The sequence below is a fragment of the Mytilus galloprovincialis genome, chromosome 9 (genome assembly GCF_965363235.1).
Source record: "Mytilus galloprovincialis chromosome 9, xbMytGall1.hap1.1, whole genome shotgun sequence".
NCBI classification, from domain to species: domain Eukaryota; kingdom Metazoa; phylum Mollusca; class Bivalvia; order Mytilida; family Mytilidae; genus Mytilus; species Mytilus galloprovincialis.
Window position 1 is genome coordinate 92,352,831 of NC_134846.1, and position 17,644 is coordinate 92,370,474.

General features: G+C 30.3%; 2 protein-coding genes and 1 long non-coding RNA gene across 7 annotated transcripts in view; 1 reads left to right on the forward strand and 2 right to left on the reverse strand.

Annotated features, from left to right (window-relative positions):
- Positions 1–17,644, reverse strand: part of LOC143046369 (hexosaminidase D-like) — a 201,368-nt gene that overhangs the window by 115,672 nt on the left and 68,052 nt on the right. The gene's annotated exons all lie outside the window — the stretch shown is intronic.
- Positions 1–17,644, forward strand: part of LOC143046362 (E3 ubiquitin-protein ligase RNF216-like) — a 145,110-nt gene that overhangs the window by 97,338 nt on the left and 30,128 nt on the right. The gene's annotated exons all lie outside the window — the stretch shown is intronic.
- Positions 48–17,638, reverse strand: LOC143046360 (uncharacterized). Its single transcript, XR_012969144.1, has 5 exons — positions 17,536–17,638; positions 7,270–7,345; positions 6,276–6,343; positions 4,971–5,379; positions 48–1,756 (listed from the first exon to the last, which is right to left on the reverse strand). It is a non-coding gene; the product is annotated as an uncharacterized LOC143046360 (long non-coding RNA).

The following is a 17,644-nucleotide window of genomic DNA, read 5'->3' on the forward strand; positions in this document are numbered from 1 at the left end:
TCAATGTTTACCATAAATTGAATGAAGATTTCATAAAGAAACACACATTTTTTACAACATTCCATGTTTTTATTCTTATAATTGATAAAATTTACATTTATTGTTCGGGATATTTCCCAAAATATATGAAAGTTTCAAAATTTTTGTAGTAAAGATGTATGTGACAACAAATTATTCGGGAAATGTCCCGAAATCATTCTCAACATTATTATTTATTACATATATGTTGGCAGAGCATTTTAACAAACAGATCTGAAACGCATTTCGGGAAATATCCCGACAAAAATAAACTAAGTACAACATGTATAAAACAGATGTCTTCAAATATTTCGGGATTTATCCCGAAATTCAAATGTATATGCTAGACCTCATGACTAATAATTTCTTTTCACATTTCAGGAAAAATCCCGAAAATATAAATCTAATATCAGACACACACTTGTTACATAGATTTTTTTTACCCATTTCAGGAAAAATCCCGAAATAATATCTACAAGAAAAAAGAAAAAAATATGCATTTTGTTTTTTTTAAACATATTGGGGAAAATCCAGAAAAAAAATCATTCAGATTTTACAACACATAATTTTGATACATTAAAAAAAGTTTTTACATAAATTTGTTTCCAACATTTGTTAAAATTTTAATTCATACAAAATATGTTTATAACCATACTTTTCATTTCTTTAAAAAAAAAAGTAATTTCTTAGAAATAATAAGGTTACTCTATACTGCATCCCTTTTGGCATGCTTCAGTAATTCCCTAAATATAATATCAACCAAATTTGTCCCACAAAAAGGGGGGCCTATGCATCCTCTAAATCCTATTTATAAGTGGTTGATATTAAACTGGCCTAAGCATAAACTTTAACATATAAACAGAAAACTGCAAAAGATTGTAAGTTATAAAACCATGATTTAGCGTTCAGGATTATTAAAATCCCTAAGCACACGCATTGTCCAAAAGCTTATTCAACTGCATATAAATTATCCCTGACCTACTTTTAGTGGTTCTCCTTAAACTGGACTTATCACAAATATTTCAGTGTAAACAAAGGAAATTTTCAAAGTCAATATGCCATTACTGCGAGGCTGGTGAGGAGGGTGATGCTCTATGGGATTGAGAGATATATATATGTGTCCATAACACATTATACTCTGCTTCCACAATCAGATTTCCATGTTCAGTAACTTATTTGTAATTGTTTAAAAAACACTGACTTAAATGAACACTTGAAAGTACAAAGTTTCAAGTTTATTTGACCATTACATCATAGTAAACTATTGTACACAAAACCTTAACCTTCTCTACTGTTGTACATCTTGAAAACAAAATAATTGATAAAAACTAGTTTCAACTCATTATTTCAAATGCCAATGAAATTTTAAAATAGGAATGAAAAAAAAACTCAAACTCAAAAATAATCAATAATGTAGCCTCATTTAATTTTCCTAATTTGCACATTTTTTTTTGTCACAGAAAACATGGAAGAAACTATCTTTAATTATGTTTTTTCTAAATTTCTTTGATATTCTCCACAGCAAAATATAAAAATTAAAATACTGTTCTAAAGTAAAATACATGTACTTTTAATATTACAAATACATACAATAAAATATAACTACAAATCATAGTATACATGTGAATAAATCTTCATAGCATGTGCAATGTTTGTTATATTCAGATGGAATTATTACATATTATAAATTGATCTGTTTCTTTACTGATGCCTAGCTTTCTCTTCCTTTCACTCCTACCTGTAAGAGCAAAGTAAATTAACATTTAATAAAATATAACAAAAACGTTCTATTCTGCTGAACATGCTAAAAGTAAATTTTAACTGTGAAATCAACAATTTTGATTATGTTGATAGGTTGAGACTATAACCATTTGACATTTATAATAAAACTTCTTTTCCCCCTTGACCATTTTGATTGCCTTGTGTGACGTTTCACACTTGTCAACATGATCATAATGTACATAATGTTTTTATACGACCGCAAAATTTGAAAAATTTTTCGTCGTATATTGCTATCACGTTGGCGTCGTCTGCGTCGTCGTCGTCGTCCGAATACTTTTAGTTTTCGCACTCTAACTTTAGTAAAAGTGAATAGAAATCTATGAAATTTTAACATAAGGTTTATGACCACAAAAGCAAGGTTGGGATTGATTTTGGGAGTTTTGGTCCCAACAGTTTAGGAATTAGGGGCCAAAAAGGGCCCAAATAAGCTTTTTCTTGGTTTTCGCACTATAACTTTAGTTTTAAGTAAATAGAAATCTATGAAATTTTGACACAAGGTTTATGACCACAAAAGAAAGGTTGGGATTGATTTTGGGAGTTTTGGTTCCAACAGTTTAAGAATTAGGGGCCAAAAAAGGGCCAAAAAAAGCATTATTCTTGGTTTTCGCACAATAACTTTAGTATAAGTAAATAGAAATCAATGAAATTTAAACACAAGGTCTATGACCACAAAAGGAAGATTGGGATTGATTTTGGGAGTTGAGGTCCAAACAGTTTAGGAATAAGGGGCCAAAAAGGGGCCCAAATAAGCATTTTTCTTGGTTTTCGCACCATAACTTTAGTATAAGTAAATAGAAATCTATGAAATTTAAACACAAGGTTTATAACCATAAAAGGAAGGTTGGGATTGATTTTGGGAGTTTTGGTCCCAACAGTTTAGGAATAAGGGGCCCAAAGGGTTCAACATTAAACTTTGTTTGATTTAATCAAAAATTGAATAATTGGGGTTCTTTGATATGCTGAATCTAACTGTGTATGTAGATTCTTAATTTTTGGTCCCGTTTTCAAAGTGGTCTACATTAAGGTCCAAAGGGTCCAAAATGAAACTTAGTTTGATTTTAACAAAAATTGAATCCTAGGGGTTCTTTGATATGCTGAATCTAAAAATGTACTTAGATTTTTAATTATTGGCCCAGTTTTCAAGTTGGTCCAAATCGGGGTCCAGAATTAAACTTTGTTTGATTTCATCAAAAATTGAATAATTGGGGTTCTTTGATATGCCAAATCTAACTGTGTATGTAGATTCTTAATTTTTGGTCCCGTTTTCAAATTGGTCTACATTAAAGTCCAAAGGGTCCAAAATTAAACTAAGTTTGATTTTAACAAAAATTTAATTCTTGGGCTTCTTTGATATGCTGAATCTAAACATGAACTTTGATTTTTTATTATGGGCCCAGTTTTCAAGTTGGTCCAAATCAGGATCCAAAATTTTATATTAAGTATTGTGCAATAGCAAGAAATTTTCAATTGCACAGTATTCAGCAATAGCAAGAAATCTTCAATTGCACAGTATTGTGCAATAGCAAGAAATTTTCCATTGCACAGTATTGCGCAATAGCAAGAAATCTTCAATTGCACTGTATTGTGTAATAGCAAGTATTTTCAATTGCACAGTATTGCGCAATAGCAAGAAATATCTAATTGCACAATATTGTGCAATAGCAAGAAATTTTTTAATTGGAGTTATCTTTCTTTGTCCAGAATAGTAGTTGAATCAACTTAAATCATTGTTTTATACAATATACAATGTATATTCACTTTTACTACCAACTGATAAATTAAAACAATCTTTACCATTCAGTGATAACAAGCACTTTTTTTACATTTTAATATTTTATGATGTATTTAAATGAGTAGTTATTGTTGCAAACTCCATTAGAAATTTGAATTGAGATCAGTTTTGGAATAAGGGAAAGGGGGATGTGAAAAATATATTCAACAGCATAGTGAATTGCTCAAAGGCAAAACAAAAATTTTAAGTTCATTAGAACACATTCATTCTGTGTCAGAAACCTATGCTGTGTCAACTATTTAATCACAATCCAAATTTAGAGTTGAATCCAGCTTGAATGTTGTGTCCATACTTGCCCCAACCATTCAGGGTTCAACCTCTGCGGTCGTATAAAGCTGCGCCCTGCGGAGCATCTGGTTGACATTTTTATAGATAAAGATAGTATAGCCAGTAAGTTTTCAAAATTATTTAGCGTAGAGTTGTATTCTTTTCCCTTTCTCCAATTTGAATGTTCCTGGCAACCTGCATTCTATTATGTTACTTTTTTCTTTTTACAAACACTGATCGAGATTTAAAAGGGGAGCAATATTGAGTTTGCATGTGACTTAATAAACAGATTAAAATTCTTAAAACCATATGTTTTATCTGTATAAACATTATGGATTATTTATTCCTTTTAGAGTTTTCTGAATAAATAAATGATGAATGGGTCCATGGGACACAGATTATGCCCCTGCTTGCATATCTGTAACATTTTAAAGGGTCATAAATCAAGAATGGTAAAAGTGACACACAGTACCCAAATGAGTACTTGATCTGATTTTTGTGGTAATAAGCATTAATTTGTGTTTCAGTACATTTGGTTAAGCAAACTTAAGTTTATAGTGAACTAAAACAAATAAACAGATGTGCCATGTGAACATGATACCTCCGTCTCCTTTTCAAGAATAAAGTTCAATAACTTCTTCATAAAATTGAGAATGGAATTGGGGGAAATATGTCAACAACCTGACCAAAGTGCAGACAACAACCGAAGTCCACCAGTGGGTCTTCAACACAGTGAGAAAATCATGCACTATAAGTGTTTGTCTTTTCTCTTTTTTTTATATAGATTAGACCGTTGGTTTTCATGTTTGACAGCTGGTTTCACAATAGTAATGTTTTGGGTCCTTAAATTAATAATAGCTTACTGTTTGGTGTGATCAAAGGCTCTGTGTTGAAGACTGTACTTTGACCTATAATTGTTTTTCTTTTACAAATTGTGACTTGTATGGAGAGTTGTCTCATTGGAAGTCATACCACATCTTCTTATATCTAATATTATGTACAAACATACAAGGATAAAACTTAATGCCCCTTCCGCTACGACGGGGCATAACAAAAAGCATATGTATATATAGAGAAGCAGGACTCTTATTAAGACTGAATATTACAGTACCTTATTCTGCATTCTTTCATCTTATCCCCTGATTGCTGACATGAATGGTTCTTTATTTCTTTTACTTCCAGGCAATTTTGGTATGAAAGCACCATATTTCAAGTTAAGTGTATCCATGGTTTGTCCTAGGCGTATTTTGATAAAAATGATAAATGTTGACCGCATCTTTTGGTGTCTCTCTTGTAAAACAATAATGCAAAGCCTCTGTGTGTTGTTTAAAATTACAAATCAAAGGAATTAACCAGTAAAATAAATTGTATTATAATTTCACTTCTGAAATAATCCTGACCGGTGACTGTACAGTTTCAGCATATTTTCCTTTGTTCTTAATTTTTCTGATATTTAGCTGAAAGCAGGATCAATGAAAATCTTCATGTGTGTGGCCAACAGGTTCTTACGACCAGAGAACCTGAAAAAAAATTATCTGTTGAGGTTGTGACTAGTATCATTTATTCATCCATTAAAGAGATAGAGCTTTGTTAGAATATTGAAAGGTGGAAGCAGTATGATTACTTTAATACACTAAAATATGTAATAAATAAAACAAGAATGTGTCCATGGGACACAGATGTCCCTGCTTGTAAATATATCTCTAATATATATCCTTTTTCCTATTAAAAAAGTAACATATTCATGATAATATGAGAATGACGAAAGTGACTTGATCAGTGTTTGGTGTTAACAAGCATTGTGTAAACATTTCACAACACTTAATGGTTGTTACAAAGTAAAGTTAAAGTGCAGTTTGGGATTTGAACAAGTTTTCAATTACTTCAAGTTCCCGTAAATCCCTGACATTCTTTAATGTTTTTTTTTTATTGCAGTACAGTAATAATCTGATGGTTCAAGAGAGCACAAAACCACAACAACATGTTTAATGTTTATCAAAATATCATTTTCCTTTGTTTTTTCTTAATCTTATAAAACCAGAAGAAAAATAAATTTCCATATCTTGCCCTGTTAACGAGTTGTAATAAAATTTATTCATCAACATGATCAAATACACTGGATAAGAATCTGTTGGTAGTGCTCTGAGGTTAAATAATTGACTTATTTTCATAGGTTTATGACCACTGACCAGCTATAACAATAATGGCTATAGAAAGTTGAGGCTCCAATGGGCCTTTATCGCTCACCTGATATTCTCATTTACAATTGATGCATGAAATAATGCAACTGTTATACTTTTGCTTTAGTTTCAGAGATATAAGTAAACACTGCATTTTCCTCCTATTTTCTATTTTTAGCCATGTCTGCCATGTAGGTTGGCAGGGTCATCAAACACATTTAAAACTATATACATACCCTAATGATGAGTCAACAGTGGCCAAATATAGGTAGATTTGTCTCAGTTGTTTCAGGAGACGACTTTTCTAAAAGATGAAAAAAAATTACGAAAAATTATTCATTATTTATTCCTTTCAAAATTCTCTGAATAAATAAATGTCATGATTGGGTCCATGGGACACAGATTATGCCCCCACTTGCATATAACTTTATTTAAAGAAAAAAAGAAAAAAACATACAATAGATTGTATACCAATATGCGAATTAAAATATTAAGGTACAATGTAATGTATGTGCCTGTTCCAAGTCAGGAGCCTGTAAGGCAGTGGTTGTCAATTGTTGAAGTGTTACATATTTTTTTTTTCATTTTTTGTACATAAATTAGGCCGTTAGTTTTCTTGTTTTACATTTGTCATTTAGGGGCCTTTTATAGCTGACTATGCAGTATGGGCTTTGCTCATTGTTGAAGAGGGTACAGTGACCTTTAGTTTTTAATTTCTGTGTCATTTGGTCTCTTGTGGAAAGTTGTCTCATTGACAATCATACCACATCTTCTTTATATATAAAGTTAAGTACAACATTTAAAAGTGTTGACAATGGTTGATGTTAATTACATTATATTAGATTTTCTTGAGGAGAATAACTAAAATATGATTTTATTAGGGCTTGGATCCCACTAACATGTTTAATCCTGCTATCTTCTGTGCCTGTCCCAAGTCAGGAACCTGGACAATCAGTGGTTGTTGTTTGTTGCTGTGTTGCATATTTGTTTTTAGTTTTTTTATTTGTATATTAATATTAAGGTCATTAGTTTGGAATTATTTTACAATTGTAATTTCAGGGCCTTTTTTATATATGACTATGCAGTATGATCATTGCTGAAGGCTGTACTTTGACCAATATATATAGTTAACTGACCAACGGAGGGACAGGTGTAAAACAATATGCCTGTCAACTTTTTCTTACAATTTCATACATTTCCCATATCATTGACTATTTTATCATTACTTACATCTGTCCATTATTATACTGTCTTTTAGGTCACATTGCATTTCAAGCTGATGTTCAATACTTGCACAGTTGTACACCTAGAAAAAAAATATGCAAAATTAAGATAAAACAGTCTTGTGTTACTTTCACACTAGTTTAGATAGAGAGTCGTGTGAGTTTCTAACAGAAAATTTACAACACATCAATGAGAAATTGAAAAAAGTAAATAAAATTATACATTTGTCATTTTCGCTGTTGAGGTTACATAAGTGCATTAGCTGCCTTATTTTTACATGTTCACAAATCAGTATCCAGGAGAACTGTAAATATATAGAGGCTCTGCATCCTCCCCCTGAAATGTTGTGTTCTTAAGGAAACCAGGTGCTTTTTCCAAGTTAAGAAAGAGTTTTAAAACTATCCATGCATGTCCTCACATCTAATTTATAAAAGATGATTAAATTGATCATTGAAATATGTATCAGAGTGAGAACTTCTCAATGTTCATTTTTTTTTTGGAGGGGGGATATTTATTACCCTAATTTAATATTTCTATTGTCTTTAATTAAGTAACTGGGACCTACAGTACTGAGGATAAAATTTTCATATCTCTTCATTTATATACACAAATTCTAATGTTTCACATCCTGGGGGATTAAAACCGAGATTAAAACCCATGAAATTGAAATTTTTCACACATAATTGACTTATAGTAGTAATTGGGAATGTAAACATGTAATAATGTTTTCCCAGTAGCCAGTTTAACCAAACTTAAGATAGACAAGACATAATAAATCTATTATACAATATACACAGCATGCACATGACATGTGCTCCAATCATAATGATGAACTGAGTCCATACTGTCCCTTTAACATGTTTAACAAATAATGCAATTTTTTTTTTTATTATTAAGATTCTGTGATTTTTTTAAATTTTATAAACATTCTTATAGTTTGCTTGAAATAAATATAAGTTATATATACTTAATCGTCTGTAGAATTTTTTTTATTTATGAAAAAAAAAAATTAGCTTAACTGATTAATCAATATTTAGGTTACAAGGCATTTTACCCTGATGATCCAAGCTTGTCTAGAAATTGCTTCAGATTACTTTTAAGCAAATAGAACAGTTTTGAACATTCAAAAGGTCCCAAGTACATGTAAATATTAATGACACACATTTTTTATAAATGAAGGACACAGCAGAGTGATAGATTCATGACAAAATTGTGTTTTGATGCTGGTGATGTGTTTGTAGATCTTACTTTACTGAACATTCTTAGTGCTTACAATTATCTCTATCTAATGAACCTATGAATCTATCCCAGTAGTTAAACTATTTTGTAATATTTTACAAGATTTACAAAATTTATGAAAATTGTTAAAAATTGACTATAAAGGGCAATAACTCCTTAAGGGAGTCGATTGACCATTTTCATCACGTTGACTTATTTGTAGGTCTAACTTAGCTCTACATTATTGCTGTTTACAGTTTATCTCTATTTATAATAATATTCAAGATAATAACCAAAAGCTGCAACATTTCCTTAAAATTACCAATTCAGGGGCAGCAACCCAACAACATTTTGCATGCTTGTTACAGAAATTTCAGGGCAGATAGACCTAAACCTTACGAAACAAATTTAACTGCGTCAGATTTGCTTAAAATGCTTTGGTTTCTGAGATTTTAGCAAAAAACTGCATTTTACCCTAGTTACAATTTTTTGCCATGTTGGCCATCTTGGTTCGCCGGATGGCATCATTTAACACATTTTTTAAACTAGATACCCTAATGATAATTGAGGACAAGTTTGGTTAAATTTGTCTTAGTAGTTTCAGAGAAGATTTTTGTAAAAAAAAAATTGACAAAAATTGACTATAAAGGGCAATAACTCATTAAGGGGTCAACTGACCATTTTGGTCATGTTGACTTTTTTGTAGATCCTACTTTGCTGAACATTATTGCTGTTTACAGTTTATCTATTTCCATAATAATATTGAAGATAATAACCAAAAACGGCAAAATTTCGCTAAAGTTTCCAATTCAGGGGCAGCACGACAATGGACGACGGACTCCAAGTGATAAGAAAAGCTCACCTGACCTGAAAGGGATATAGTTTAAATTTTCCCGTTCCACATTGGTCAAAGTGTTCAGAACATGGAGAGTTTCTAATTGAAGGGACCTTTGTCCAGACAGCTGTTTGTGAACTCTTCCTCTATCAAATGGTTTGACCTGTATATAGTTTTGATTACAAGTGGGACAGGTTGCACAATAAATAATATTTTTCTGTGTAATTGCTGTGCCTGATTTCAGAGTTTTACTTCTAGCATTTAGCATGTTCCACATCTGGGATCCCCCCATTTTTGTATTTCTGCCACCTTCGTTCTGTGCACTGAATTTTGCTTGTGTCAGAAGTTTCTTTAGATTTGGTGCTTGTTGACAGCTCCCAATAAGTCATGATTCATCGACTAGATCTTTCATTTGCTTGATGCAGAATAGGTAAAAAAAAATTAGCAGAATTAAAGATCAGTGACTTTTTTTATTATCTCCCTTTAAAGGACACTTAGCTTTCACTGTGAAAAAGTCCTCTTATTGAATGTCAACCTTGTAGGACAGAATTTAATAGTACTTTATCATAAAAGAATGTCCAATTGAAGGACACTTTTTCACAGCATCTGACAAATTAAAATATTTACATTTTCTGTAAAAAAGTGTCAAGGTGGTTGATAGTAAACAAATTAGGTATTGTTACTTAAAGACCAAACAACCTATTCATTTCTACCAGTGATTTTTCCTTAAAATTTTGTGTGAGGGTATTTCATGATTTGAGGAACAAAATGTGATGAAACAAATTGGGGGTCACCGACTTATTTTTGTCACTATAGCAACCTCAGTTTCGCGTTTCCTGAATATTAACATAATATTTGCTTGTTATCTAAACTCTCAAAAAAATCCTTTGGATCAAACCTACAAGCATAGTTCTTGTTTCACGTTAAACAGTAGATTTGTATCTATCAAAACAGGTTCAAAAATTTAAAACTCGTATTGTTTTGATCTTTAAAAATATGATTTATTTCATCCCCGCCAAAAATAAAAATGAAAAATGAAAAACGTTTCCAGTATTAAAAAATTTCTGCCAGTGATTTATCCATTCTAAATTTCAAGAAGGAAAGTGCCATGTGTATGTAATCTTCAAAATAAAGCAAAAAAAAGTTTGTGTCACCGACCTTTCACAAAAGTTGTGAGTAATTTTCATGTTTTTTTTTCTTGTTTGTTTTGAAGAAAAGAGTTGTCTTTCTTTAGAACATTGCATCTGACGTCATAGTTCAAACTTTTCTTGCTGGCCCACTATTTGAAAAAAATCACAAATTGGACTTTTGAAACTCACATTTAAATTTCCAAGAATAGCAAATATATTCACCTACTTAATCATCCGGTAATACAAGAGATTAAATGCATGTATCAGTATCAGATCTTATGATGCTGTTGCTGCATAATATTTACCTTCAGAAACACCATCCGTTGGAATGAAAAATTGTTTGAAATAACCTTTCACGCAGCTTTTGTTATGAAAATCTGTTTTTGTCCTCTGTCCCTCATTAGAATAATTATTGAAAATACAAAAAATGAAAGATGGCACTGGCTAACTTACAAAGTATTTGACTATATCAGACTAGAAGTGTGTTTTTTTTTTCGTGTCAATTTTAGAAGTCTGCCATAATGAACTTATTCGCTACTGTTGACAGACGGACACACAAAATCATGAACGAACGTCTTTATACCATTATTTTTCCTGACTCAGACAAACTTAATTATTGCATCAAGTTTGTGATTCATTATTTCTGAATATTTAACAGTCAGGGGACTTACTTAAATGAGTGATTTTCTAAATCGCTGATTAAAGTAACATTATTTCCATAAAGATTGGAAGTAAGAGTTGTCTTTCTTTAATAATCACCTATTTAAGTAGTACAAATTAATCACTAAAAGAAGTGATTTAATTTTATTATAGCTTTAAATATATAATACTAATGATCCAGGGACTAATTATGTTTCTAAAATTATCAGAACCAACATCTGTTTTGTCTAGGATGACCAGGTCATTTCAGGTGATGACCTTGTACTGAATCTAGGATAATGACATTCAGATCACTTGTTTAAGTATCATACCTCAATTTCCTTCCCAAAAATCACTTATTTAAGTATCATTATTTTAATAACCCCCACTAATTTCAACTGTCCCCTAACAGTGAAATTTTTATCACGGAACAGTAGAATTTTATTACATAATCTGAAAGATGAAACCTTGAACTTCACAGGAAAAATACTCCCACTGCTGGGAAAAATCTGTTAAGAAAGTATCAGTTCATTATGTAAAGCCATTATTATAGCATTTTTTCAACTAAAATAGAATTTGCAGATAATTGATAGCATCAAAGGCATAAACCTTGCTACATAAAAGAAGCAAAAAGTTCATTTTTTCCAAGTTTATTAATGAAAAGATATTATTTAAACCTATGTCACAGTTTAAAATTTTGGTAAAACTTCAAAATCACAATTTGTGACAAAACTTCAAATTTGCTACTCAAATAAGTGATTTAAAAATCACTTATTTCAGTATTTAGTCCCCTGACTGTTTAAGATATAAGGAAATTAAAATTATAGTATAATATATGAATTAAAGTTTTTTATTCTAAAATGTTATAAATCTATCATAAAATACAATCCCTGTTATTACTATCTCAAGTGTTTTGAATAAACGAGACAGTAAATATAAAATACAAAAAAGTTTTTAATTCAAAAATTATTTTAGAAATAATTTTCCGTTCAAAACTACAAAGTAAGATTTCTTCAACAGGATAAAATATTATAAATCTAAATTGCTCATTTTGGAAATTTAAACAAAGGTTGTTGCCGGTATTAAAAATCAAAATTTGTTTTCAATCTTTCCGGTCATAGTTGAAGCTAAATGAAAGGGAGAGATTTAATGTTGGATATTATTCTTGGAGCAATTCTTTTTGTCTTATGTTAAATTTATAACTATATTTAGTTTTTACCACCGACAATTTTGATTTTATTTCACATTCGCTGAGTATTAATTTTATTATTATGTTTTGCCTTACAGCTAATTTCCTAATGCATGTAGGGTAAAACTTTGGTTGGCCTCCTTGCTTTGTTTGTTTAAATGTTTATTCAAGCTTTGTAATTAAGATTGACATCTTCATATATAGGTATGTAAACCTGTATATATATGATATTTAAATTCAATTGGACATTATCAAAAAATAATTAAACAAAATATACAAACAAAGAAAGCAAGCTAACCAAAGTGTTGATATACATAAATTAGGTAATTATCTTCAGTGAGATCAGGGGAAATGTTTGTCATTTCTCCTTTAGACAATTTGAAATGAAACAAATGACAAACGACAATGACCCTTTGTCATAATTTTATTTTTACTATAAGATTTTGTGAAATAAGCAGTATAAATAAATTTTAACTTCATTGCAAGATCGGACATTATTTTACGAGAATCATCAAGACATTAGTTCCATGCATACGTTGCCAGTATGTCAAAACATCTAGGAATAATTGTTTAAATTTGAATACTCAATTTTTGAAAATTGTGACATTAAATTAGAAGGATCATATCATAAGGAACATTGTGTGTTAAGTTTAAGTTGATAGGACTTCAATTTCATAAAAAACTGCCTTGACCAAAAACTTCAACCTAAAGCGGGACAGACGGAGGAACGGACGCACAGACCAGAAAACATAATGTTCATAAATGGTGCTGAAAAAGAACTTTCACCTATCTAATTAACATGTACACAATTGGAGAAAATGAAAGACAAAATCTACGCAAGTGAAAGATAAAAAAAGAAATGCCGATTGGCACAAATACAAGACAAATACACATGTGAAATAATAAAAAAAATGATATGCAGATCGGCGAAAATGCAGAAAGTCGAGATCAAAATTTATATTTGATTATTTTTATTTAAGAACGAAGGTCAAATATAGTGTAGTATCTTTTGTGTCCATTTGTGTTAAATTTTACATAAGACTAGAACACACCCGTGAAATCGCTGGTCCCTGACTAAAATAAAGTATATAACTATGTGTAAGCCTTATTTTAGCCTGGATATTTAGTTATCTGATAAAGTCATGCTGATTATAAGATGCACAGTTTTCTCTACTTTCAAAATCTTTCTTTTAGAAACCGTTGACCTGGAACTTATCAATTATTGGTAATATTAACTATTTGAAAAACAAAAGAGCCTGGAATGGAGTAATTTTTTATCAACAGCATTGTCCAATATTAATTATAAATAAAGTCGAATTCTTGGTTTTGCTGTTTTGCGTCATGCCGGCTAACAAATTGTAAACTGAACCTATACACCTTATTTTTTAAAAGTCTAGATTTTTAGTATTCATATTATCATCTTTTAAAGTCATACTGATTAAAATACTACAATAGGAAACAATGTGATAGAATTTAGTATTGTCAACCTTGTGATTATGACCCTTGTATGTATAGCAAATCCTAAATACACCGTTTAGTGGTGTGCCTGTCAGATGCAGAACGTACAGATAAGGTATAGGTAAAAGGTGAATATACTATTGGTATTGGTATTGGAACTTGTTAATTATTTACAATATTAATTATGTGGAAAACAAAAGGGTCTGGAGTGGTGTAACTTTTAATCAACACCATTGTCCTATATTAGCTATATATAAAGTTGAATTCTTTGATTTGTCGTTTTTATCCCATGCCGGCTGACAAATTGGACCTCATTATTTTAGTATTATAGATATCAGCATAACAAAAAATGAAACATCTGAGTGGATTGAGTTTCCAAAACACATTTTATGAGAATTATTTTACTTGAAATTGATTTTGTTTTTTGTTTGTTTTTTTTTTTTTTTGGGGGGGGGGGGGGGGTTGGAGGGGGGGGGGCTTTTTCTCCTTATTTCTTATATTCTGCTATGATAGAACATTTTCCTAGGAAATACATAAATAAATATATGTTTATAAGTTAATGAAATTATTTTTAATGCTGTAACGACAAATTATTCTTTAAAAGAGAAGCCTTTTATGTCCCTCTCTGGAATGCTGTGTAAATTTAATTTTGACGTAAGGACTTATTGAAACCTCCTTGGAGACAGTTAACTTATATATGGATTGTTCATTCTGCTTAAATACTTCAGTTTCTCATTTCTGATAACATTTTTATCATAAATGAGTGAAAGTTACCCCATTATTTTTACTTATTGACCTGAAAAGTTAAAATTTTAAGGAAATTAGAGGTATAAATTGACCAAAAGAGACCTTGTAAAGGAGACAATGAGGTCCATAAGTGGTATTTATCTTCATAAAATCATCTTAAATATCATATTCAACTGTTTGTAGGCAGATAAGATAAATATTTGATCATTTATTGGTCCACACTATATTTTATCTTGATGCGGCTTGGTTTGGATTTGTCGAAGAAATTTTGCTTGAATCGCTGTAGATGTCGTCTTTCATTATGCTAGATTTTTCTCAAACTATTGAACTCTGGTTATGACAAAACTTAACAGAAATGCTTGAAATAACCAGTATTACAAAGGAAAAAAGTCACATTCAGTTTATTAAACAATAATCAGATAATGTCTTCTTTAAATTTAGTCCTTTAACAATTCTTCCTTTTTTACATCTTCATTCCAGGCAGGGATAGGGGAAACCAACAATCATTTTTGCATGGCCTGATCTGGACGAATAGAAAATAGGGATTGTATGCAAGTAAAGCTTAGATTTATGTAAAAAAAAAAAATAGACTTTTACTTAGTTTGATCTATTACAGATTTTCATTGTGATTAAGTCACTAATACAAGTATGATATGTTCATGCTAGCATAATCATTTGTTGTTTACAAAGAGTCCTACACAACTTTAATTTGAATACAATCAAAAGTCAAGAACACCCTGGACCCAAAGCCAAAGGTGCACTTGAATGGGTCTATATATATTTCATGTATTTGGTAGATTGATTTATAAATGAATAACTTTATTTCTGAATTTTAAATTGTTTTTTTTTTTTAAAACTGTGTAAGATAAATAATTGCTCTATCTAATAAGCATTGACCAGTTGACATTATCTGATTATTGTGGTCAAACAAATGACAAAAAAATATTCTGAATGATGAATCCAGATTTAGGGACCGTTCAATATTTATCAGATGGATGGGCCGGTGCATTCTTAATATTGATACATTAAAAAAGTTAATGCCCATCCTTTTAAATTCTGAAAAAAAGTCCTCGCCCATCTAAAAAAATCTATAAAAAAAGTCCTTGCCCCTCTAAAGCTTAAAACAATAAAAAAATATTAAAGTTCTTTTTCTATTTGAAAGTTTGCAAGTTTATGTCTTGAAATCAAAGAATAGACTTTGGTGTAAATACAAAATTTAAAATGTGCTAGTTAATTCCATTTATATATAAATATTTAAGTGTGTATCAGAACCATACATTTTATTGTTTTTAAAACCAGCATGAATATACATGTATATATTTGATTTTATATTTGCAGTCTCAGATAAATATTGATTTAAAATAAAGGAAATAATTTAAACTAAGGGACAATAGCTCTTGGACTAGTAAAAATATTATCATATGCTGAATTACTAATTATTGTCTTAATAGCACAGCATGTTAAATATAGTTCAAATACCAATGTCCCTTTATCTAATCTTTCAAAAAAGAAATTATGGTCTTTTTAAGCAATTTAGGCAGACATATTTTTGACTTTAATGCACCCTTTTTCACCTATTAATTAATTCCGTACATTTGACAGTAAAACACCAAACAACCTGGCATTCTGTAAGATTAATATATAAATGAGATAGCTGTAGAGTTATATGAAGATCTAAATTGATTTGAAAAAGTAATAAAGAAGTTTAAAGATGACTATCAAATGATTTGGCCTAAACTGAAAATTTAAGCTTTTTTTAACCTTTTTATTAAATCCATAAGAATGACACCAATTCACCAAACTACCAAACAACCTGGTATTCTGTAAGATCAATATATAAATGAAATAACTATAGAGTTTCATGGAAATCCATGTTAATTTGAAAAAGTTATAAAAAAAATTAAAGATGACTTTCTGGATTTAGCCTAGACTGAAAATTTTAGCTTTTTTAACCTTTCTATTAAATCCATAGAATGACAGCAATTCACCAAACTACCAAACAACCTGGTATTCTGTAAGATCAATATATAAATGAAATAATTGTAGAGTTTTATGAAAATCCATGTTGATTTGAAAAAGTTATAAAAAAAATTAAAGATGACTATCTGGATTTAGCCAAAACTGAAAATTTTAGCTTTTTTTAACCTATTTATTAAATCCATAGAATGACAGCAATAAACCAAACTACCAAACAACCTGGTATTTTATAAGATCAATATATAAATGAAATAATTGTAGAGTTTTATGAAAATGCCAGTTGATCTGAAAAAGTTATGAAAAAAATTAAAGATGACTATCTGGATTTAGCCAAAACTGAAAATTTTAGCTTTTTTTTAACCTATTTATTAAATCCATAGAATGACAGCAGTTCACCAAACTACCAAACAACCTGGTATTCTGTAAGATCAATATATAAATGAAATAATTGTAGAGTTTTATGAAAATCCATGTTGATTTGAAAAAGTTATAAAAAAAATTGAAGATGACTATCTGGATTTAGCCAAAACTGAAAATTTTAGCTTTTTTTTAACCTATTTATTAAATTCATAGAATGACAGCAATAAACCAAACTACCAAACAACCTGGTATTTTATAAGATCAATATATAAATGAAATAATTGTAAAGTTTTATGAAAATCCATGTTGATTTGAAAAAGTTATAAAACAATTTAAAGATGACTATCTGGATTTGGCCTAAACTGAAAATTATTGTTGAGACCATGTCCCTTATGTTTTTTGTGCCTGCAAAAGGAATTTCCTCCACACCGATAAAATTGAAAGCAAATTTTTTTCAAATAAAATAAGTTCTAGCCCATCCACTATATATATTAAAAAAAGTTCTCGCCCATCCAAATATTTCCACAAAAAAAGTGCTTGCCCCTCCCCATTTTGCACCGGCCCATCCATCTGATAAATATTGAACGGTCCCTTACCCCATACCTGTCCCTGTCAGGTAACCTGAGGATTCCAAAAACCGAAGTGGTTCGTCTGAAAAAGGTGGAATTTACAGAATAGGTGACGGGTAACAGGTCTGTGGATAGAACAAACATCCTCACCTTCAAACTGGTAAAGTTCAACTTCTTCAACAGTCCAGACAGAAGTGAGAAGAACGTCTGTTATCCAATGTAGCTATGCAATCTGGGAACCAGTTCAGGTAAGACCTTG